Source organism: Dioscorea cayenensis, chromosome 3 (assembly GCF_009730915.1).
Source record: "Dioscorea cayenensis subsp. rotundata cultivar TDr96_F1 chromosome 3, TDr96_F1_v2_PseudoChromosome.rev07_lg8_w22 25.fasta, whole genome shotgun sequence".
Lineage (NCBI taxonomy): Eukaryota > Viridiplantae > Streptophyta > Magnoliopsida > Dioscoreales > Dioscoreaceae > Dioscorea > Dioscorea cayenensis.
In genome coordinates, this window is record NC_052473.1 from 5,448,072 (window position 1) to 5,474,294 (window position 26,223).

The window sequence follows — 26,223 nt, forward strand, 5'->3', positions numbered from 1 at the left end:
AGAATTTAATTCAACTAATTTGGATTTTCTTTTCCAAACTCATTGTTTGAAATCTTGAATTGTACCACCCGAATGCCCAACCATAATATATAGTAAGTTGACTAAAATTTCATTAAATTAATACTAATCAAGTTAAATATACTTAAAACTAATAATTATGTTTATTACTATATGTTAATAAGTTAGTTTTCTCAAATACCGATTTCAAAGCCTATCTTGACCAAGACCATGCTAAACAGACTTGCCTATTTTTTTCTTTAATAAAAAACTATGAAGATATGAATAAATCTTAAAAAGAAAGTTTTCAACTCTCTAGAACAATTCCCAGTAACCTTGTCTGGTGTTTCCAAACTTTTAATTATAAATTTATAACTATGCCTGCAATAATACATATAATTTTATTTTATTTAGTTTGGGAAAAAAAATACTAGTGATATCACTGTCTTGGGATAATGTTGTTTTAATAAATGATATATACAAAAATTTTATTAATTAGGATATTTAAGTCTAACCCTAATAATATAAAATGGTGGCCATGATCATCTATATCTTGTCCAGTTTATCAGTATGACATTAGTATCTCATATTAAAATCATATATGATTCACAATGATCTATTTTACTAGTATTTTGGACATTGAAGCAAAGTCATTCCCTCCAATACATTACTCTTTGCGTAAATTAGATGGTTTACTTATAACAATTGAACTTTCCCACTATCTGTATCTTTCAATATATCTGATCAGTTATCGTGTTGGTTTAGGTTGGATAATGAAGTTTTGGAATGTACATAAAAGTCAGATTTTTTTTTCCCCTGAAGTTGCTAACACTACAAGAAAAAATGCTATTTGCGACACATATATTTGCGACCCATAAATGTGTCGCCGATTTGCGACACAAATTGCAACCATTTGTGACAAAAACCAAAAAACGTTGCAAAATTTAACCAAATTACGTCCGCAAAAATGACCATGCAAAAATGTCGCTAATTTTGTCGCAAAAGTTTTGTACCTACCATGTAATGGTTTGCGAGCAGTTTTCATGACACCGGTCGCAACACATTATTTGCAACGATCTATCGACATCGCAAAGCGTTGTCGCAAAATGTGGCACTTAGCGATGCATTTGATCTGCGACATAGATTATGACACATTATTCGCAACGATTTTTTTGAGCATCGCAAAACCATATCGCAAAATTTGTCGCATATGAAATCGGGTTTATGACGATGATTGCGACACATCAGTACGACGATAAATTATTGTCGCAAAAATATGTCGCAAATTTTAATAATAAAAAAAAATATTTCTCCCATTCAAAAAGGTAAGTTTTGGTCTATGGGCAAATGCAAGAGAAGTCCTCCAAGCCCTTAACCTTTACTCTTCTTCATTTTCTTCACAAGTTTTTAGATTTCTTGAGGTATTAGAGCCTCCAAAACCTTATTCTTGGTGATTTAAGTTGGTATGTCTCTCTATCTCTCTCTCTCTCTCTCTCTCCTCCCCTTTCTCTTTTGAATTTGCTTTTAGGGTTTCATTTAGTGTATATATAATTATATTATATTATATTATATGATATTATATAAATCGATTCTATCCTTTTATTTAACCATAATTTATGGTAGACATGATTTTAATTATAAAAATTAATACGTTCAAATTTACTAATGATTTAGAGATTATTATATATTTTTAAATTTTAATTTATCTAATTGCTTTTTGGCTATCATATTACTCAAATATTTCTATAAAAACAAATCTAGAAGAAAAACTCTATTATTCATACTAGTTATTTAAGAGTATTGGGTGTATACACATCGGAAGATTTTGCACTTGTTGAATTTCTAAGGTAATTTTAATTTATTGCATATATTTTTATATATTCATGCAATTCATTTTTTATATTTATTTAATAGTTGATTTAATATCAAGTAATAAAAATTGTTTATGTTAATTTGATATGTACCAAAATTATTTTCAGCATATGTCTAAATAATGCAAGATTTCATATATTTTATTGACATAGGCACAAGTAGGGTAGGCTTCCAGTGGGGATTAGGGTTCCGGTGGGGGAAGAGGGTGCCGACGGGTTAATTGTTATAGAAATATTTGCCATTTTCCTTGATTTTTGCATTAAAAATTTAGTTTGGTGTTTTTAGGCAGATATTTGTAAATTTTTTCTTTAGTTTTTATTTTTCTCTTAAAAATAATTCTAGCTTGCCTTTGTTCTATAGCCTTATTAATGAGACAGATATTTGTAAATTTTTTCTTTAGTTTTTATTTTTCTCTTAAAAATAATTCTAGCTTGCATTTGTTCTATAGCCTTATTAATGATCTTAAAATTTTTGCATTATGTACAACTGAGAAGAAGAAATTCAAAGTACACCAAGCAACATAGTTCAACACCCTGAGGCATCGTGGAATGGTTAGCCCCTTATGAATTCGTACAACTGAGAAGAAGAAATGAATGCACTAAGGTGAGAAATCATGACTTTCCCCTTTTACAAATTCTCCTTAGTTGTGTTTCAAGAGCTTCATGGATGAGCTAACTCCACTTCTGTAGTGCCTCCAACTCAACCTTGATCTCCTTAGACAATGTGGTGAAAGGTGATCATCCTCTGGATGATCACCTGAAGTTGGAGAAGAAAACCCTCGGCCAAGCTCCCCTTCAAAAACCTAGATTTGGGAGATAAAAAATACTTTTCGAGCTCAACATGGTCTGAGCATGGTCGTGCTCAGACCATGCTCTTCTTGGGACCTCTGAGCGAATCGGCTAAGTGTCCTTCAGAGAAAATCACAGGGAGAGCACAATTGTGCTCTGCCCGTGTAAGGAGCACGTAAACCGTGCTTCCCCTGTGAGCATATGGGGCTCCAATACAGTGATAATCACAGGGAGGGAGCATGACTATGCTATCCTTGGAAGAACCCCCATTATGGCGAGCTACTCAGGCATCATTTAGACATCAATAATCACAGCCAGAGAGCACGACTTTGCTCTGTCCGTGTTTGGCTTGGACACTTAGAAAAATATACATTTTTTGGTTGATTTTCCTCTCGATATCACTCCTATTAGCTCTGAACCCTAAAATCCCGATATATATATATATATATATATCCAAAAAGTGTCAAAAGATGAGCAAAAGTATGACTTGGGAGTAAGTAAAACATGATATAAATTGCACTCATCATTCATAAGCCTATTTGCTAAAGAAATGTTTTTAAGCAAATATTCATATTCTCATCCAAGATCTATTTGGTATAGTGACCACTCAAGGTCATGATCTCCTCAAACAATTGATTAGCAATAAATTGGCTCTTGTTTGCTTTTAATGAATTTGCAATTCTTCCCAATTGATGCTCAACATTTTGCATGATTTCTTGCTCTGCCTAATTAGCACATTTTCCTTGCTTTTTACCCTTCCTGGCTTTGGAAGTGAAGCTTGTTAGTGTGTCGTTAGTAGAAGGTTGAGTAGGTAAAATGCCATCAAAAGCATCAAAGCTTTGGGTTTGGTTATCAAGATTGATTATTAGCTATATTGGTGGTGGTTCCATTTGTACACTTAGGCTTCTAGAGCTTTGAGAAGCTATTCTTGCAAAGGATCCCTTTGCTTGATCATCTTCTTATAGACTTGAATTGGCTTATTAATATAAATCTCTTTTCTAGGGTGCACAAACAAACATAAATATATATATTCTCTAAGTAGAGTTAATGCACAAATATTACACAAAATATTAACAATAAAATCTAACTTACTACTTGTATGTACATATATTTGGTATTCCTCCTTTCCCATGATTATTTTCTTCTCTACATCATCCTATGACACACCACTTAAATTCTTGATCTTCTTAATTATTAGCCATATTTTTTCTTACATACCTAAGATGATTGAAGACATGTGTGTCACTTACTGCCAAGTAAAACCTTTCACTAATAGCTCTAGCAGAGGTATTAATAGCAACACTTTTAAATCCCTTGTCAAATTTAAGCCCAAGATTTTTTTGCTCAACTAAAGTTGTCAACATGAATGACATCATGATAGTTGTCCATTAGAAATTAGTTGATGTTTTCCTTTCAACAGAGTCATGGCCTTCAGGTGTCAAGTTTTGAGACTCCATCTATAATACATGGTTAGAATTGAAGTAATTATTTTGAAATTGGAAATATTTAATAAATTCAAAGAGATACCAAACTCATTTTGAAATGTAAGGAAATATTCAATAAATTATATACGGACATATTACAAAAACAAGTTTCCATCCGATGATTTTTTCCCTACAATCAAAAAACAAAATTTATAAACATATAGTGGTCCATAAGCTACACAAAATTTGTTACTAAAAAAACATAGGAAGCTAGTTTCATCTATTACTTCACATGTCATTCTTGTATTAATAACCATTCTTTCATTTCTTCACAGACTTGGGCTTGTGTTCTCATCTCGAGTATATTTGGATTTGGTTCCTAATCTTCAAGATTTGGTATGTACACATCATTACCTCTTTGTAAAATATAATTATGAGGAATACAATACGCAATGACAATATCTATTTGTGTTTTAAAAGAAAAAAAAATGGTCTAGATGTTAGAATTTTGAACAAATTTTTCAAAGCTCCAAAGGCTCAATTTTTAATTGAAGTTCACAAAGAAGAATGTCTATAATTAAATAATTCCTTGCTATTTGATGGAGTTCGTGCACTAAATTTCTTGAGATGGTATTGAACACCATGAAATGGTGATATAAAACCTAGTCTTGGGGAGTATCCAGTGTCTACGAGGAAATATTTACCTATGCAAAACAGGAACAACCTATAACACAATTGTATAAGTTTAACTATTCTAATTTTGATATAATGATAAAAAACCTTCAATCATTACAAGCCCATCTTCTCTTTCCAGAACATTCAGAAGGATAAATGCATCATATGTTGAACATTCCCAACCAGCTAGTACATATGTAAATCTTATTTCAAAATTGATTGCAGCTAATACATTTTGAGTGGTATAAGGGTTTTTCCCATGAAAATGCGTTACAATATCGTTTGGAACAGATGTGTGAATATGTGTATTATCAAGTGCTCCAATACAATTAATCATATGAATTAATGAAAAATTATAAAAACCATACATTATTTAGTTAGAAAAAATTAGTTAAAGTTAATTCTAAATTTCTTATCTAGAATATGACATAAACCTTGGATTTGTTATGATAAATGGACCGGTGGCCATGTTAGGTGGTTAGATTAATTCGCCCGAAGTTCTCCAATAGCATATACGATATGGTTGAAATATTGGCTAACAGTTTCTCCTCATCATGGAAAATTAACTCCAACGACCCTATTTCACACATCATGACCAACAGTGTGAAAAGGAACATAGCCACTTGCTTTTCTACACTTACATATAAAATATTGTATAACACTCCTTTCGCTTTTAATAGATCACATATTCCAAAAAATTATGCTATTTTTATTCTCAACATGGATATAATAGCTTTATTGGAGCTATTTATTATTCTTGAAATATACTTTGTGTATTGTGCATCCCTACTGTAATATGACTCCCATTGCAAAGTAAGTCTTCTTCTTCTAAACCACATTAAAACAACAATAGTGCAAACAAAGCGGAGGCAATTGCACCATATTCATTTGAAGAATTTGATTTCATCTATAAGTTGTATTGCAATAGTCATTAAATAAAATAAGTTAAAATCAATACAATAAAGAGTAACTTTCGTGTGCTTCACTAATCATCTAGAAGTCAAGTATAGTACTCCATCTACAACTCATCTATAACTTTAATTAATGGAAAAATTATTTTGTTGTGGAATTTGGACATGAATATATAAATAAGAAATAGTAAGTATATGATATAGAAAGCAATTATCCATTTGAAAGCAATTACTAGAATTATTGTTTTGGCTAAGCAATCCAACTATTTCCATTAAATATCATTGCACTATTCCTGTCGTGCATATCATGGTTAAAATATCTAATTTTTTTTTTTAGTTCTTTGTCATATCTCTTATTCTGAATGCAACCCCTCCTTTGGTATGTATTATTATCTGACTTCATGGGTATGCAAATATGCAACCCCATCAAATTTCTAAGTTATACTAGTCTTATAATGCATTGATTTTTGTATATGCATATATATATATATATATATATATATGAGCAATTATGAGCATTTACAGTATATTTGTGACAAAAAGAGACCTTATAAATTTTACCACACCAAGTAAAATGTTTTGTCTAGCATATACTATGGATTTATTAGAATTTAGATGCACATCAAATAAATGCAAGTTAGGAAAGTTAACAAAAATAAAAATTAGTAATGTTCCTAAATAAATGGTAATGTTTTTGTCTCAACAATAATTTGAAAAAGCAAAACTTAAAAACTATACCACAACTAGAGGTAATTCCTCTCACAACCACCAATAAGAACATCTCTAACTGTTTCAGATAAAAAATTAGACATTACATAATTATGTCTCCCATGAAAAGTTCGACGAGTAAATCAATGTTTAAGAGAAATGGTTTCATATGATAGACAAGCACCTTCCTAAGATAGAAATCACTAATATAGTACATATCATAAGGTATAGTTTAATGGAAATATTAAAGTCACCTGAATATAAAAAGAATTAAAAAAAGAAGTAGATTTGGAGGGCATATAAGAAACTCTAGTTATTTACAAAACTTTAGAATTAGCTGCAAAAGTCTTGATTTCCAGCCAAGAGTTCCAAGTACTTTACTAATCTAAGGCGAAAGAGCAACATCTTGAACTAGGAATCAAGAAAACCCATACACCAAAAGCAAGCAAGTTAAAGGTAACATAAAATTGAAATATAAGCAAGCCTAGTCTAATAGTAAATTAAACAAAAATAAAACAGCTTTAGTCCAAAAGGTAATTAACAAAATTCTGCTTTAATTGCTCAAATCTAGAGAGACTAAGAAAAGTAGGTGAAGTGATCCAGAAAAAGAAGTTCTCAACTATAGAGAGACTTGCCTTCTTTAATTTCTCTTGGTCTTGCAAAGAAGAGAAGGACAAAGAGAGATCAGGATTGTAGTAAAAGGCAGTTCGAGATAGGGCGATGCTAGCAATTTGGCGGGGATTGCTTGAGTGCAAGCTTGGCAAGAGATATTGATGGGGTTGGTAGTTTTACTATGGTTTTAATGTATAGTATGGAGAGTGGAGAATGGTGACTTTAACCCAAATGTTTTGTAGCATTTCAACTTACAACAAAATTTGCTGTAAGTTGAAATGCTGCAAAGTTTCCCAAATTGTAAAACCTTTTTATATGTAAAAATCATTTCATAGTAAAGTAAATAGCATTTTGCATGTAAAACCATTTATATTATAGATACTTATAGATAACCAAACTACCCCTTAGTAACGAAGAAAAAAAAATGTCATCTCTCATGAATTTTAACTTGTGAACTCTATAAACACTGCCAAAGAATACGAATCATCAATGTTGAAAATCATTAAGACCAAAAAAAAAAAATGAAGGTTCTAGAATAATAAATTTACATTAGGGATTCACCTAATAGTTCACTGCAGGTGGTTGATTTAAGCTGCTTTGTCTTCTTAGAGTAGGTATCTGAGTTAAAAAAAGGTATTACCTACCACAGGGTTACGTACCTCTTGCATTGCACCGAGTTGTGCCCTTTCTGATCGAGGCAGATTCACAACTAACCTTGCAGTCATTCCACCAGCTCTTCTTAACTAGAAAAAATATATAGCAACACATCTTATCTTTGGTAATTAATAAAGCATAATGTGCATTGTAATCAACCTATAAAGAAGGAGTATAGTACTTACAACTAATTTAGACAGTCCATTGTTAGCACCAACTTCTCCTTTACATGTCCTAACATTATGCCCTGACTGCCCACATTTTTTCAGGTCACTTGCACTCTTTTCTTGGAAACCTTGGATTGGTTTCCACTTTTTCCATCTACTTCCTTCCTTGTATTCTTATGTGATCTGAAGCCTTCTCAACATGGGAGGATAGGCCTTTAATAGGTTGAATGAACTGAGAATAAATTTGCACCTGTGTTTCCTTATGGTTGCATGGGTGGACATTCTATTTAGGGCTTTCTTCAATAGTAAACAGCACTAGCACTACATGACTAAGGGAATATTAGCAAGATCCCATTTTCTACAGAAATAATTGTGAACCTCTAAGTCAACCACATGTTGATTTGTTGGCCCATAGGAACATGGTACTTTTTACTATATTCTTCAATGATATTGTCAACTTTCCATTTAATTTCAGGGTAGAACTTTGTACTTCTCAGCTATTTCTCTTTTTATTGTAATCCTCTACATCGCCTTGGTCCTTATAATCTCTATCATAGTTAACATAGGCCTTCCCCTTGCCTCCAAGATGTACTTATTGAAGCACTCACATAGGTTATTCAATAGCATTTCACACTTGGTTATTGTAGAATAATATGCCTTGGACCAATACCTTTAGTCTCCAATTTTGGGCAGGCTCTGATAAAGTCCTCATTTCCTTCATTGCATCATCATACTCTTTCAAGTAGTTTTCTTTAGTAGATTTCTATAGGACATCCTTCAATGCTTTCCCTTTATTAGTATGTCGAGACTTGAAGTTGGTATACAAATGCCTAACACAACTTCTATGCTCAGTATTTAGCACTAACTCCAACAAACCATCCATAAGTCCCTACATAGCTTGAGTTCAATAACTAATACTACTACAACAATGCAACTTAAAGTTAAATAATTAGAAAACAAACAAGAAAAGAAAATTATATATCTTCTGTTTGTCTGACATGAATGATTAGTGGGTATAAGTTAGCCATCTCAAAATTCTTTTATAGCAACTAAATGAAGTATCACCATGAATTCCCACTTTCAACATCAACCAAACAAAAAAGGATCATTGCAATCATACCATAGCCACATTTAAATGTCTGTTGTAGTAACCTTTCAAGAAGCATTCATCAAGGCTAATAATATGCCTATAAGTAGAGTTGAACGCATCTTTGCAAGCTTGTAGCCAAACATACATCCTCAAGAACAATCTACACTCCAGGAAACAAATTGTAGAGGTTCCTATATTGGTATATCTAAGCTCTCCCAAGTAGTTATAAATTTTTACATATTGGTCTTTTGCATAGCTACCGGTCCACTACACTTACACATGACTCCGAGTATCTACTGGATGAGGATTGCCAAGGGCCTTCATTACAAGTAGGTATTATCAAAGGACTTCTAACTCCGTTATCCAACTTATTAATACATGCATGCATTTTAAGCAGGACTTAAACTAGACAAGGAGATAGTATAGGAGTTATGGTCTACTTGGATATCCTCTTTATCCCCAACATGATCAAGTGAGTCACACTGCACTTGAGGTATGTAGTAACCAGCAATCTAAAAAGAAATAGTAGGGATAGGGGTGCCATTCGCAGGGCCATACATCATTAGGTTAGTTTGGGGGATGGAATTTATTGAGGGAATTGTATATTTAGAATGTAGGATGCACAGTTCCGTTGGATATTAATACCCTATGTGCCATAGGTATAATCAGGTACATGAACCTTATGGATGCCAAACACTTGCTTATCAACACTTTTGAGTCAGAGTAGAAGAGTGATGAGGATGACTCAGTGTTTCCCGATCCCTAGCTATATCCACACCACCATCTCTAGCACCAACATCACCAGCTGCCCTGACATTGACATTTCCAACTCTTAATGCTATAAAGGCATCTCCACTATGATCTCATAGTGGTTAGAGAGGCTCAATGATAGGTGTACATTTATGTGTTATTTAATATCAATTTGTACACTTATTTAGTGTGTATTAGAGTATTATTATGGAAGATAATGCTAAATATGGTGAAAATTATATTCTTAGGTATTGGAAAGTGCTAAAGGATGAGAAAGAGCTAAAAGAACCAAGAAAGAGCTAAAAACGAGGAAGATGGAACTCTCTCAGCATCAACAACTTAAGAACATGGCAGATAGAACCACCTGTGGACACCTTATGGTCATGCTTACGGCTATAAGCCTCAAGCAGAGAATTTTACGTCCATGCTTATACCTGTAAGGGAGGGCATAAGGATCAAACCGAGAGCCTCACGGGTAGCACTTATGCTCGTAAGCTAGATTGTAAGGGCTATCAAAAGGAGCTTATAGGGAGTACATACACCTGTAAGGGTAGTCGCAAGCATAATCCAGAGAAGATTATAGCTTATCTCTTACGGCCGTAAGTCAACCCGTAAGGCACAAAACCCATCATCTTTAGATCCTTACGGCCTCATTTTTATGCTGGAAAGCAGGCCGTAAGCGGGTAGGTATAAATGATTCTAATGAGGGTTTTGAATGGATCTTTTGATGACCAAGCTTTGGGAAAGAAGGGGGAATTTTCTCCAGATCTTTTAGGGGAAATCATCAAGGCAAAGAGGCTTACCTACCTTGAAGGAGGGGGATTGAGATGTCAAGGAGCATCTTGGCGGAGTTTGTCGAAGATATAGGGGGAAGTACTTCGGTAATCTCAACAGGCACAAGTGGAAAGGGGTTTTAATGCTTTCAATGATTTTTGTTGTCTCTTGTGAATTGTATGATTGTTCTCCCTTGATGGAGAACTAATTTTGTAGGTTTTTGGGCATAGATGAACTCTAGGGTTAGATTTTATTGACGTTAGTTGTGGATCTTTCATACTTTACTTTGATTTCTAATTGCAATCCTTAATGTTTGAATTCAATCTCATGTTCTTCTTGTATTGAATACTATTGAGGCGAAAGCCCTAGTTTCATGTATGATATGCTTGTGTGACGAGTCGAGAGAACCACCTAGCATAGGCAAGCCGTGATTGAAGGGGATTTGTGAATAAGGCTAGAGATATGGTACTTTGGAGTCAAGAGTTCTCCTCCCACAATCTTCCTGAGTGAATTGGAAAGCAATTCCATACTCTTTGAGATCATAGAGAGTAGATCTAAAGAGAGATCTCATTTCTACTTTATATGGGATTAGAGGTAATCACTTCAAGAGAAGGGTTGTCTATACTTTAAATTCTTGTTGATTCTTGTTAAGATTTCATAGAGTGCAATGCGATTATGAGGTTGTATGTATAAGCACCGTATTGGATCAGTTACTTTTCATCTTGAGAAAAGGGATAGTATATTTTAGGATTTCTCTCTATTCAAATAGGTTTGCTAACTTTCAACCTTTGTTCTAGACTTACAAAATCCTAGAGGGAGTCTATGCCTGCCCCTCCCCCCCTTTTGCTTACTTAGCCATATTCATTTTAGTACCTTTGATTTTTGTTTTGTTTTCCTTTTTTTTTTTTTTACATCACACAACTTTGAGTAGGCTTGTTTTGGGATTAAGGACTAGTACTAGGAGACTCTATTTTCCGTAAGGATCAATACTTTTCTCTTTAGCACACTTTATTACAAGATCGCCATGTATCACTCAAACACTAGGTTGAGTAGTTGCAGAAAAGGAGTAGTGGGCTCTTATTGATAATCAGTGGTAGAGAGGCTCAAGCACTAGGTTAAGCATCACTCAAATCATGATGGTCTTAAGCTACATTGCTTTGCCTGCTGCCATCATTTCCTGCTGCATCCACCAATGCCCTATCCCAGTGAAGAAGGATCCAACACTAGCACCAGAGGAGCCTACTACTTAAGGAGCAACATTACTTTATTTTGTCTGTTTTTCTTTTTATGTCGTATTTTGTTATGATTTCATTATTAGGTTTGTGCTTCATTTTGGTCAGTAAGGGTTGAACCTTGTTGACCTTCTATTTTGCTTTCTTTAGTTTTATACTAGTTGTTTTATTATTATTATTATTATTATTATTATTATTATTATTATTATTATTATTATTATTATTATTATTATTTCTTTTTCTTGAGCTATATTAAATCTTTCTACGTTTGGAAGTGTATTTGAATGTAATAAGATAGAGTTTTGTTCAAGTGACAACCATGCATCCTCATAGAACAACTGGTCATGACCCCATAATACAACCAATAGGAGTGACCCATGGTCATGTTCGAGCTTCAATGCTTCGATTTGTCTCCCTATGAACTGGGGAAGCATCAATTTTCTTGTTTGTACCACCCTTTATTCATTTTTTATTGTTTTATTTTTTTTATGTGTGTACTTTGTCACATACATTGTATGATTTTAAATATGAGGGAGGGGTTTAGGATTTTATCTATGGCTATATACTTAGTGTGACCTATGAAGGCTTGTGATAGTGTTTGGTAGAAGCCTCATCTTTTAGAATAATGACATGTGTTGAGTAGTTATTTAATGCTTTAACTATTAGTGGTGGGTATCAAATCCAACAGAATTAATCTTGCTCCATTAACTTAAATAAATTGCGTATAATGGTAGAAGGGTCAAATACACAAGGATTGATAAAGCTTAATTTTCTTCTTTTTCCTTTTATGAAGTTAGCAAAACAAAGAAAAAAGGTGAGGGAGTTTTGAAATTGAAATTGAAATAAGACAAAATAAATAAGCGAAAAATTAAATTACTAGAATTCAATAATCATTAATATCTACTTCAAGTTATAATTGAAGTATTGATTCATTGAACTGATCATTGATGCAAAGATAGACTCTTTTATTCTTTAATAAATTGGTTATGGTAATTAACAAGCTCTAACAATGCCATCTCTCCTTATCTTGAAAACCAAAACAAGATCTTTGATCATTTCTTTTATCAATCAACAACCCTAAACAAGCTCTTAGGATTTAATCTATGATAGCATTAATTTTAGTGAGAGACTATTGATTCTAGCAAACAAATACACAAGCTCCATTTATTTATACTAGATTATATATCTACATAACATAACTAGATTACCTTGAATTGAACTATGTTATTTCATCACTAATTATTAGAACAATTAAACAATTACATATTTAATGTTCTAATTAGTAATATATTATCTTGATAATTGAGCAATAGGTTGTTTTGCATTAACCAACAAAACAATATTTTCAGTAGGCTCAGAAGATATAATATTAAAGAATAAAAGAGTAAAGGAAAAACAATAAGATCTCACAATTATTGATGAATCAAGTTCTAAATTTCCTTGAACTAGAAAGAGAATTTAGTTGCACATGGTCTTTGAAGAAAACATTGTGAAGAGGAAGATGAAAGATTACTTGACTAATAATTTGATGATCCCCTCTTCCTTGTGTTGGTCTCCTTTTATAAAAAAAATATCAAAAAAATATCAAAAAATTAAAACAAAAACAAAACTTATCCTACTTATTTAAACCAAACTAAAATATAAAATAAATAATAACCTTAATAATCCTATCTTAACCCTTTTGAGATAAGTAGTTTTTAAATAAAACTCCTAAATAAAATAGAACCAAGATTGGGTATCAAATATTGGACTACAACCACTTAATTTAACGCCTATGCTCAGCAACCTTCATGTTACATAAGACATGCTCACACTTTAAGCTTAAAACATCTTCTTTTTCTTTTCCAATAGGTCTCCATAAATTTGTAAAATTTGTAGTCTTATTCCTTTTCTTATTAAAACTCCACTTTTAAGCTTACTTTAACACAAAATTTGTAATATATTCTACAAAACACAAAATATAATTATGAGCATTTTATCAATCAAAATATATGAAATTAATATGAAATAAGTGTATGTTATGCCTGTTAATCATTAGTTAACTTTATTCTTAGTTCATTTGCATAATTTTGAGCACTCATCTTTTCTTATATAGTTTTCCAAACACTTAATTAGAGAATGTTTTTTGTAACTACGAGAACAAAAAAACCTACCATCTTTGAATTGTGTAGCTACTCCTAGAAATTGAATACCGTGTATGCCCTACCAGGAAAGAGGACTAACTCTCAGGTTGAGTGAAAGTTACTATTTAGGTAGAAGATGATCAGAAGAGCTACCACTCATAAAGCATGAAAGCCACTCTAGGAGGCCTATCAGGAGAAATGGTTACTTCAAGGGTTGTGTGTAGCTGCCTCCCAATTTTGAAATTAAGAAACAAACCTTTTATCTTAGGAGGTTAATAAGTCCTCAGTTGCAAAACCCAATCTAAGTTAAAGGAGGATGAAGTAGGAAGAGGTTGAACACAGTATCTATTATTTTTTTGTTTGAGGTTTCATGATCTGCTTAATAGTGTTTTCTTGACTTTTGAGATGCCACATTATTGAAATTAAGCACTTATTTTTATTATTTTTATTGGTTTTGTTTAATTAAGGATAAGCAAATGCTAAAATGTGCGGAGTTTGATAAACTTATAAATAAGTGTATATTTTGGTAAAGGGTGGGATTGGTTTTGGGGACTAAAGTCTATGCCCCCGTGATTTATTTGTGATTAATTTGTTTCAACTTGGTTGATGAATGAATCCTTGAATTTATGTTTATTTGATGATCTCAACAATTGACTGAAGTTGCAAGAATTTAATTCACTAATTTGGTTTCTGTTTTTTTGAACTGGTTAGTTATACAAAAATTGTAAATTTTTGGTTTAAAATTCTTGAATTGTAAACCTATATTGGATAGCAGGAGTGAGTGTTCATGGAACAATTATTGAAAATTAATTAATATAGAAAACTTCTATTTAAGTTGACTAAAATTTCATTTAATTAATGATAATTAAATAAAATATTTTAAAATTAATAACCATTTTCATTAATATATATTAATAATTTAGTTTTCTCGTATACCAATATCAAAACTTAGTTTGACCAGGATCATGCTAAAGTGAGTTATATCTATTTTTTTATCAATAAAACCTATAAACAATTGGTATAAACAAAGCTTTTTTGATTTTTTAGAAAAAAAAACTTATTATAAATATGTCTGCCATATATATATATATAATTTTTTATTTAAAAAATACAACATTAATCGAATAGTATTAAGATAAAGTTTTTAAAATGATATAGACAAAAAGGGTTATTTACAAAGTTGTTTAAGTCTAACCCTAATTTGATAAAACAGTGGTCAAGCTAAAATGATAATCTATTCCTTGTCAAGGTTATCAATATGAAATTAGTTTCTTACTAGTAGGGCAGCTTGCGCTAAACCTGCATGAAATGTGTAAATATATAAATAGATAGTTTTTCATAAATTAGGGTTACTAAATTTAGATAAAATTTAATAACAATATAATATAGTAAGGTTAGTATTTTAAAATATATACACATATAAAGTTTTTACATAAAGAGGAGTTATTAGATATATATGATAGTTGCTAGAATCATATAATATCATAAGATCCATACATAATATATAATGGATATTCTTTATGTAGGAAATTGTTTATAAATTCTTAGTTTTCTTTAATGATGCATCTACCCATTGTCTTTGCAAATAAATGTAATAAACTATTATTTTGCCTATAATACAAAAGAAATGGTTGTTTGGGGACGATTTGTCAATTAGTCATGATTTTAGCACCATTTACTCTATAGTTAAGGTCTTCATTTTGGACTATTTGTTTTTTGAGAGTATTACAGTAAGATTAAATCTCTTGTTCTCCAATTTGGTTGCATTCAAACTTGATTAATATGGCATATTATTACTCTAGGGTTGAACATTCATTCTTAAATATTTTAATGTTAGTGATGAGGATAATTCAAGTGAAGATATTTAATTTGAAATAATATTTTTTAATTTTGGTTAATCAAATATTAGAGATAATGTTTGGAAAGATCATAAGAATGTATTAGGATTAGAGTTGATGAAATTAACCTTAATCTTTGCATCTATTTTTTTTTTATGTTTTTTAATAATTATTAGTGTAAACTAATAGTAAAAAATTGTGACTGAAACACTAAAAATATGAAGATGATGAAGAGGCTTCTAGAATAATCAAAGAAAATTAATATTGTACTAAAGTCATAGTTTCTATAACATAGCTTATAGTCATACAAACCTTACGATGCGAACTTCAATGTATCCAAATAATTGTTTCTCATATTGCTTATGAAATATAGTATTGTGATTTCAAATTATACGGATATTTAGAATCTAAGTTTATCTAATTTAATACAATAACATAATAAATAAAATAACTAAGACTATATTATAACATCACGGTGTTGATGGAAAAGTTTGAGAAATAATGCCGTTGTTTTTACATATATAATATAGCTGTTATAAGAATTAATTTTTGATAATGACTGTCCTTGCCATGGGAAAAAAAATAAAAAATGTTATTTACATAAACACTTCTTCCAAGTGAGACAAATAAACATCTTTTCTGCACTTACACCTACGCAAATTATAGATCATGTGTTACGTTAAAATTAAATTCATTGAATATCTATAATATGTTATTATATTTTGTAGGATCCTATAATAGATAACTTATATTAATATTTATACATTACCTATTATGATAATAAAGTGACTTATGATTTGATAAAGACACAGGCGTATGTGTTGATGAAGTAGTAAAGTGTGCTTGAAAGCAAGGTATCAATCCACAAGGAAGATTGAGATTACTAATGCTAATCCTAATCCCAAAAATTTAGCCTAATCAAAGTTGTGATGTTGTGCAAAAGAATTATAAAATAAAAGCAAGAAATCAAAATAAAAGTGCAGAGTAATTAGGAAAAGAAGTAGTGTCCGGGCATAGCATCCCTATAGGGTTTGTTAAGTACATGGCAAAGGTTGTCTAAAAATACAATCCTATTTAAACTGAGAGATTTCTTGAATTATACTAAACTCCTCTTGCAAGGATGAATAGTAACTAAATTGGTACAGTGTTGATACAGTCATCACACAATCGTCTTACACTTTGTGAAATCTCAATATGAGTTAACAAGAATTTTTTAAATAGGTAATTCTTCTTGTAAATAGATTACCCCTAATCCGAATATAGAATAAAGATATGATTTCCCCTAAAATCTATTCCACATGATTGCAAAGTGCGCTGAAATGACTTGTTAACCCACTTGGGAGGATTGAGGGAGAAGAATTCTCCAAAGCACCCCATTACTAAACTTACTCACAATCTCCTCTAATCGCACTATGCCTATGCTAAGTGGGTATTTCTACTCATCACAAAGCACATCAAATATGATAACTACGGTTTTCACCATGATATCAATCAAGCAATGCAAACACGCAATTAGATTCAAATAACATGAATTGTAATTAAAAAACAGCTAAATCATAAGGATCCACAACCAATGTTAGAGTTTAGCTATACCCAAACACCTATAAGATTAGCCCTCCATTAAAGGAGGGCAAGCATTCAAATTACCAGATAAGGGGAGAATAAAACAAGCATTAAAACCCCATTCTCAATCGTGCCGGAGGTTGATCGCTTGAGAAACACCCAAAGATCTTTTGTGAACACTGCCAAGCTAGTCTTGATAGCTACGATCTCCCTTACCAAGATGATGGGGTTGAATCTCCTCCTAAAATTCGCCTCCAAAGCCCTGGAGATTCGCCACTCTTCTTCCCTTAGCCTCGCCTCCAAATTGGAACCAAAGATGCCCAAAAATCCTCATCAAATCTATTTTTATTGTATCGCTTACGAGCTACTTACGGGTGTAAGGACATGGCCGTAAGGAGATGGGAATGATGAATTGTGAGCTATACGGGGACACTTATCACCATAAGCCCCATCCGGAAGGTCTTCTATCTTGTGTTACAGTACGTCTAGCTTACGGCCGTAAATGCTAGACCATAAACTTTTTGTGTTGCCCTTGCCACCACTCTTACGGGCGTAAGTTCTACTTGTAAACTTCTCTGGATGGTCCTTATGGTCACACTTACAAGCGTAAATCCTACACATAAGGTCCTCTAATTTGGGTGTGTACTCCTCTTTACGGCCATAAACATGCTTGCAAGGTTCTCCGGAAGAGGCTTACGGCCGTAAAGTTGCTCATAAGCTATCCTATTTGCCTTATCTTTATTCAATTGGTGTCGAGAGAACTCCATCTTCTTCATTTTGGATGTAGAATACTTCTTTTGGTTTGCTATATTTTTTAAGTCCTGCCAGAGGCTTAAGAATGTAGAACACACTATGTTTAGCATTGAATTCCAAGATATAACTCTAATACATGCATAATCAGTGGACAAAATGATATAAAATAATGGGCAATTGTATACTCGACCATGATCCAAATGAGCTTCATTGAAAGAACAATAAGATAAAATTTGAATTTTTACATGGTTATGATTTTGTTATTTATTTAAGTAACAAAATAAAAGACGTGCAAGAAATCTTTTATTGCAAGTTGTGAAAGTCACTACAAGAAATCATGCTTTTAAGGGGCGATTTTAAAGTCTAACCGCTACTAAATGAAGTTCGTGGCAGTTAAAAAACCGCCGTGTATACCAACGTCGGCAGAGTAATTCACGGTGGTTTTGGTAAACTGCGAAAATAGTTGCCGCTAAATGTCTATGACAATTTGAGACGGTTATATAATTGCCGCAAAATTATAAAGAGGCTAGACACCGGAAATCGCGGCGGTTTTACAGATGGCTGCCAAATTCAAACAATTGAGGCAGTTTATAACCACCACCAAATGAATTAATATAAAGTTAATTTCCTTTTGGTGACGGTTCAAGCTTAAACCGGCGTGAGTTTAGATTTTTTTTAAAAAATTATTTTTATTTTTTATTTGATTTTTTTTACAATGATATATATATGAATCTTTAAAGTATATGCTGTACATTGAACTCATTCAAATAATATTTCAAAATAATAAAATTTTATTGATGACTCATGAATAATTAGAAGTCAAATTTACAAATTTGTCCTCAACCTCCAAAGTGATAACATATTAATTTGGTATTATAATATATATATTTATATATATATATATATATATTTATATATTAAGTTCACCCCTCCTGGTTGTTAGCTTATCCAATATCTGATCAGCATCAGACATCCTCCTCCTCCAAGGCTCCAACTCTTCTAAGTCATCATCACCAAATGTAGATGTTTCCCTTTCCTGGACACACAACATAGCAATAGTAATAGCAATTTTCAAGGTTGATCATGTTTTAATGAAAACAATCAGCCAAGTTTGTTTTGTTTTGGTTACAGAGAGAAGGACAAGTAGGATATACACCATACAAGTGATGTTGTGGCCATATGGAAAAATATATTTCATAGCTTTGAGAGGGTTAAAAATAATTGTGACAATTCTTACTTCATAGCTTAGAGAGGTACTATGCATGATGTCATGGAAAAATATATTTCGGAGATTATCATAACTCATCCCAAGTATTTTTGTGAAAAATAAAAAAATTCCAACCCAGATGATATAGTTGCATCCTCTGCACCTCCAACCCGAGTGAAACCGAGTGTAAAAACATATATGTCACTTTTTCCATGAATGATTCTCTTTCTTTTTATTTTCATGCACAATACATACGAATCTGGAAGTGGATCTTGGTTAGCATATTCTGAGTTGTATGTAAAACATCAGCTCTCCGGTGGAGATCAATGCCTCCGAGCTATCACTAATTACATGCCATAAATAGAAGTATATATAAGGTTGATAATGCATTTGGGCAAGAATGGACATGCTTGGACCTAAAAAAATCCAACCAAGCTATCTATGCAAAAATAGTCAAAAACAACAAGTAAAGATCATTGGTTTAAGACAATAATTGCAAGATCTCGTCGATTCTAATTTTATCACAAGACAGTCCATATACTGTAAGAAGCTATTGACTGAACATGCCGAATATGAGAAAAAGGAAAAACGTACAAGTAGCACAAGCATAAGATTTCAAAGTTATTTGCTTTTGGAAAACCATAATGATTCAGAATTTTTCGATAAACCACAAAATTCTCTATGATATTGATCAACAAGCATGCCTTTAAAACAATATAAGTCATAAAGATGAATATAATGCACAAGGCAAGAAGACACATACTCGGCCAAGCAATCAATTCTACATATTACGCAACAACTAAAGATAATTGGTTTTTAGATAACGACAGTGAGATCTTCATTGGTTCCAATTTCATCACACAACAATCTTTAGACAAAAGAAGCAATTAATCGAGCACCCCAATTACGAATATAAGGAGAAAAGGAGCATGTACAAATAGCACAAGCATTAGATGTAAAACAGTAAAAGACCTAAGAAGCCTATAATACAAGAGGCAAGAATGAACATACTCGGCCCCTGAAACTCAACTAAGCTATCGGGCGCACGACCTGCCGAGTTCCTTTTTGGGCTTGTCATTCCTCGACAATGCCACCACATACTCAAACTGTAATAACGGGATCACCTTTAGTTCTATCAAAAGGAAAAACAAATAATCATCAGAAGAGCATTACCAATACCCAAATTTCAATATATCCACGAATAGAAAATATACTAAAATAAGAAACAAACCAAAGCAACCAAGAATTCTACAATAGTACTAATCACATCAACTCTAGCTATTTAAGCTCGTAGAAACCGGGTATCTAATTAGGTTTTTCAATCCATCAAACAACTTGAGAGGAAAAATAAAAGGCAGGGGGTGGGAACTAGGATTCTCGACTCTTCAATAGAGAAATCAAGCACTAGGAATGAGAACCCTAAAATTCCCTCAATGATCGAACTCCTCAAAGATACTAGAGCTAGAGCCTAACTCGAAAAAAATCAAAAATCAAAGCATTGAAGAAGAAGAATAAGAAGAATAAGTACCGAGCTGAGAGCCTCCCGGATCGGGAAGGGAACCAAGTGCTCGAGCCGCGACTCGACGATCGGCGGATCCAAACCCCGTCAGCACCCCGACGAAGCCCGGCAGCTTTCGGCCGATCCTCCAACCCAAAGCACCGCCACCAACGCTAGATCTCGACCGGAAGCTCCTAAGCGTGTCCTCGGCTCTCCCACACCGGAACACCGAAACCCGCATCAGCGGGGGACGAAGGAGCACGACAATGGCGAAGACGATCCCGATGGCACCGACAAAGAAGAACACGCCCGGAGATAAGCAAGGAGAGGGAGATCTGCAGGGCGTGCAGCGGCGCAGGGGATACTTTCGAGGGATCGATTGAAGAGCGGCAAAATGAAGAAGAGAAGCAAGCTTTACTTGTATTTTTCCACCACACGCAGCAAAATCAATGGGACGAGATTTGTCGGGATTTCATCGGAGGAAACAAGACTGCTCGATAGGAGTCATTCTGAGATGACCTGAGTTCATTCCAACCTTATTATTCTTCATTAATTAATGAGAAGAGATTTTTATTTGACATAAGATTAAAATTGATTTTTATTTAACCTTATTAATCAAATCAAACAGTTTTTTCAATTTATTTATTTATATATAATTTTGCACATGATTTTATAAGACTCTATGAAAGAAAAACTAAAGTTTATCAAATATGATAAATTTTAGCCTAAACTAATTATAATCATTTCAAATATTTCAATACTTCGATATAAATAATTTCTCATGTGAACTGGATTGAATAAGTATCAATTATTTGAGATGATAACATGACATTAATAGCAAGCAATAATATATTAATTTTTAAATCCGTCTCTTTTAATTAGAAATGATATTTGAATAATATATTAATTTTTAAATCCATTTCTAGTCCCTTTCTAATAGAAACGGATTAGAAACGGATATTTTTTAATATTTAATGATTTATAAATAATATATTAACCTTTAAATCCGTTTCTAGTCCCTTTTTATTAGAAACGGATTAGAAACGGATTAGAAACGGATATTTTTTAATATTTAATGATATTTAAATAATATATTAACTTTTAAATCCGTTTCTAGTCCCTTTTTATTAGAAACGGATTAGAAACGGATATTTTTTTAATATTTAATATTATTTAAATAATATATTAATTTTTAAATCCGTTTCTAGTCCCTTTCTAATAGAAACGGATTAGAAACGGATATTTTTTAATATTTAATGATATTTAAATAATATATTAACTTTTAAATCCGTTTCTAGTCCTTTTTATTAGAAACGGATTAGAAACGGATATTTTTTTACTATTTAATATTATTTAAATAATATATTAATTTTTAAATCCGTTTCTAGTCCCTTTCTAATAGAAAGGGATTAGAAACGGATATTTTTTAATATTTAATGATATTTAAATAATATATTAACTTTTAAATGCGTTTGTAGTCCCTTTTTATTAGAAATGGATTAAAAACGGATATTTTTTTAATATTTAATATTATTTAAATAATATATTAATTTTTAAATCCGTTTTTAGTCCCTTTCTAATAGAAACGGATTAGAAACGGATATTTTTTAATATTTAATGATATTTAAATAATATATTAATTTTTAAATCCGTTTCTAGTCCCTTTCTATTAGAAACCGATTAGAAACGGATATTTTTTAAAATTTTAATAAATCATATTTTTAAATGTCCGTTTGTAAGCCGTTGTTATTAAAATCATATTTAAAACGATTGTTATTCCGTTGCTAATCTGTTGCAATTTCAAACAGAATAAATTCCGTTTCTAATATTCTGTTTTTAAATTGTAATTTTTTTGTAGTGCATGGTACTCAGCTACATCCAATTCCGTAAGAACAAATCCATGCCTGCATTTTTTTATATGCACTCCACTCTTTTGCTTTATACCATTCACCTCAACTTCCACAACCTGTGTTACACAACCTCCATGGCTACACTTGAAGCAACTCTTGTGATAACAAGTCCCATTTACAGTAACCTATCAACACAATGGACTCAATTTCAATTGAAGACCATGTGTTAATAAAATTTTCAAATTAATAGTGTTTTTTTTGTTTTACCCTTTCAATTGGATAAACTGTCTTCTTGCATCCCAAGCACTTCTCTCTTGTACCAGCAAATGAACTTGATACTTTAGCAGCTATATTCTATATATATAGGCAGAAATGAAAATCAAATTGATGTTCATGTTGAATCAAATGACTAACTATATATAATTCATTTCAAATCTTAAAAGTACCTCATTTTCAATATGCCTCTAAGGTTTAACTACTTTCACTGTGCCTGAAACATTACACACATCAGTAAATTATCTTTATATTACATGTATTAAAGATAAAAAAATTTGAATGTGGATTGAATGAATTATAAAATTTACCTTCAAAACTCATGTCCAGACTACCAGTTTCTTGAATAGCTGATCAAAGTGAGCCCTGTAGTAACCCCTTCAAAAGAGTTGTAGTTTCCAAGATGCAAAAAAATCAAAATCAAACATAGAATTATTGACAGATCTATCAATCAGAAACTCACATCACATTATAATATAAAGATACATAGATAAGAAACCAATAAATAAATAAATAATTTCACAGGCACATACATATATACAAGTAAATTAAAAAGAAAGAACTGGCAAGCCATTCCCTATCACCCTCTGCAAGCCATCTCGATCTATTGAGCACCTTGACAGCAACCTGTGTTGAAGGGAAGTCAGGCCTGATATTGTCATCAATTTTTCCTTTGTACATGATTCCAATTTCCAAAGCCACCCTCTCCAAGAATGAGATCCAGGCGGAAATTCTTGGTTGTTGTTCTCAACTCAGAGTATGTGAATATGTTGCACCACACAAAAGATACAACTCAAAAAGGGGCCTTTGATTGTCACCAGATAATTGGTTTAGCCTTTTGAGCAGTGGATTCATTCATCCTTTGGATCATTTCCACTGGCCCACCTTCCACTCTGATTGTTGTTGCATCTGTTTGTGAAGGTAGAACCGGTTCAGTGATCCACTGATGACTGATCCTACGAAAATTCTGATATAGATGGGTACAATGGATTAGATTAGATATATGTCACATTACAATGCAATACAAAATTAATGATCTGTGGAATGGTAGATGAAAGCTTACATGAGTTATAATGAGACTGGAATTCTTACAACTAAATTTGGAAGAGAATTGCATCCAAGCTGAGAATGAAATTAACTTAGGCATTATACGGTTAGGCGAGATGGCCATGGCTCCAAATAGTTCTTGAGATCTGCACAGGAAATGAACTTTGTTACTCAAAACTCTAGGATTGGACAAATATCATTTGCGGTCAATGCTTGAAAAGGCAAAGCCGTTCACTTGAATTAGAGATTTAATTTAACATACAAACAAAAGCACAAAATATTAGGAAAATTAATTTCTTAATACTACAAGGTAGAATAAAAATTAATAGTCTTAAGGAAATGATTTCACAGGCCACGGTTTTGATCTAAGAGCCACTTCCTAAAACCTAGCAGTTGGAAGGCATAAAGAAACAGATTCTATTTGGGGAAAAAAAACCTAATTTTCTATCCAAAATTCACAGCAGCAGCAAGAAAGGGCTACTAGGCACTGAAAATATACCAAGATGACTATTTGAAATCTTAGATTCTATCCAATTTCACAAGCCATCAGCATATAGTCATGTTTTCAAACAAGAAAATCATTTAGACATGTAAAAAGACCCTCGAAACATACATTCAAAATCTTTGTATTTAAACAGAAGCTTGAAAATGAAGATTTTACAATTTCATTTGCTAATTGTTTTGGGGCATACTCTGCCCCAAAAAAGCTCACAACATCCATATTTGGGTCTAACAGATACCTGCCATCAAGCATGTCAGTTTAGAAGTTAAAAGAAAGCAGGGCTAATAGTAAAAATCTGTTAAATTGAAGTAAACGAAAGAATAGTACACATGTTTTTGGAACATTGGACCAGATAATCTTGAGCCTTCTTCATCTACTTTCTTCAAGAAGACAAAGTATTATTGTGCTATCTGTCTAATGGCATCGATTGGACCTGTTAATCCCTATTATTTTTGGATGAAACTCTGCAAAAAGCACTAGATAAAATGACCTACCATGCAGTGTCGAAAGGGGAGTAGAAAACATATTTCAGAAACTAACCTTTGAGGTAAGCTCGGAGATGTGCAGGAGTATCACGTTGAGGATAAATAGTAATAAAAACTGGTGTGATCTCTAGATTGTGTGCAGTCTCTACTTTCAGATGCAATAATACTAGGAAAAAGTAAGCACCATCAGAAGAAAAAAAAAAACATTCAAAAAATGAGGATGTCATAAATATTTCCCAACATGCTGGAGTTCCAAAGAAATCAACCATTATTCTTGGGATTCCAAGTCATGACTTGAATTTTTCATTAATAAAGTTATGCCGTGCAACTTAGTGGCACCAAAGATTAGTATTATACAAAAGCTAACAAAGTATATGCAGGTGTTTAACAAAGTATCAAGGATCAAAGGAATTTGCGTTAGCTTTTGCTCAAACACATAAGCAGTATGGTGATTGTTTTCTTGAAATCATCAAGATTAATCTCATTTCCAACACATCATTAATTAGTTTGCATGATTATGCATAATGGCTATACAGTTCAACAGAAGATATGATCTCAAAATGATTCAAGACAATCCACCACAAACATCATATGCTGTTTGCAATAGGAAATGCGTTAGCAAATCATTGCAAGGAGATATTTCACCTACGATGTCGATGACATTGGCCATCTTCCTGACCTCCTCTGGCCCAACATCTGGGCAGGAAGTGTAACCAAAATAGATGAGGGTCCACTTTCCCCTAAGATCAGACTCAGTAACAGCACGATTATCCGTATCAAAAAGCTTAAATGGACCACCAATAACCGCTCTATTCAAACTACTATTTTGAGAGAAAGTGCTTTCTTTTGATCCTGTGATACATAACGCAAAAAATCAATAAAAGGCCAAACGGTAGAGGAGAAGAAATAAAAGAACACAAGTAAGATTGGTCTGTAACTTCTCTCTAATTTCTCTCTAATTGCCATGCCTGTCATTACCAAAAAGAGGCATATATATAGTTTGTTACTGTAATCATATGATTATCCTAAAACTTAATGGAGAGGAAATCGTATAACTCTATAAAATATATAACCATTTCGACCAACAATATCCAAGCAGAATGAATCAATACTAAAACTTGAAATCTAGATTAATAAATTTGTTTGTGAAATATACAGAATATCCAACTTCACCATGAGTTGTATACAATTACAAGTTAGGCTAACCATGAAAATTGAACAAAAAATTAAATTGAAGCAGTAGAAGAACACAGAAATGCTCACCTTGGAAAAGGGATATTTTTCATAGCCTTCTGCCCATATTTTCTCCATCTCTAACCATCTTCTAGATGATCTATATCACTCTTAGACACTTTATAAGGAAAAAAAAATAGAAAATACCATTTATTAAGATGTGTTAACAAAGGATTGATCCAACCTATATTCCTGCC

At 32.4% G+C, this 26,223-nt stretch overlaps 1 long non-coding RNA gene and 1 pseudogene across 1 annotated transcript; both read right to left on the bottom strand.

Moving 5' to 3' along the window:
* Nucleotides 1-22,510: 22,510 nt before the first annotated feature.
* LOC120256473 lies at nt 22,511-23,145 on the bottom strand. The gene is made up of 4 exons (XR_005535316.1): nt 23,071-23,145; nt 22,933-22,976; nt 22,754-22,840; nt 22,511-22,671 (listed from the first exon to the last, which is right to left on the bottom strand). It is a non-coding gene; the product is annotated as an uncharacterized LOC120256473 (long non-coding RNA).
* Nucleotides 23,146-24,361: 1,216 nt separating this feature from the next.
* LOC120249837 lies at nt 24,362-25,655 on the bottom strand (annotated as a pseudogene).
* Nucleotides 25,656-26,223: the final 568 nt, after the last annotated feature.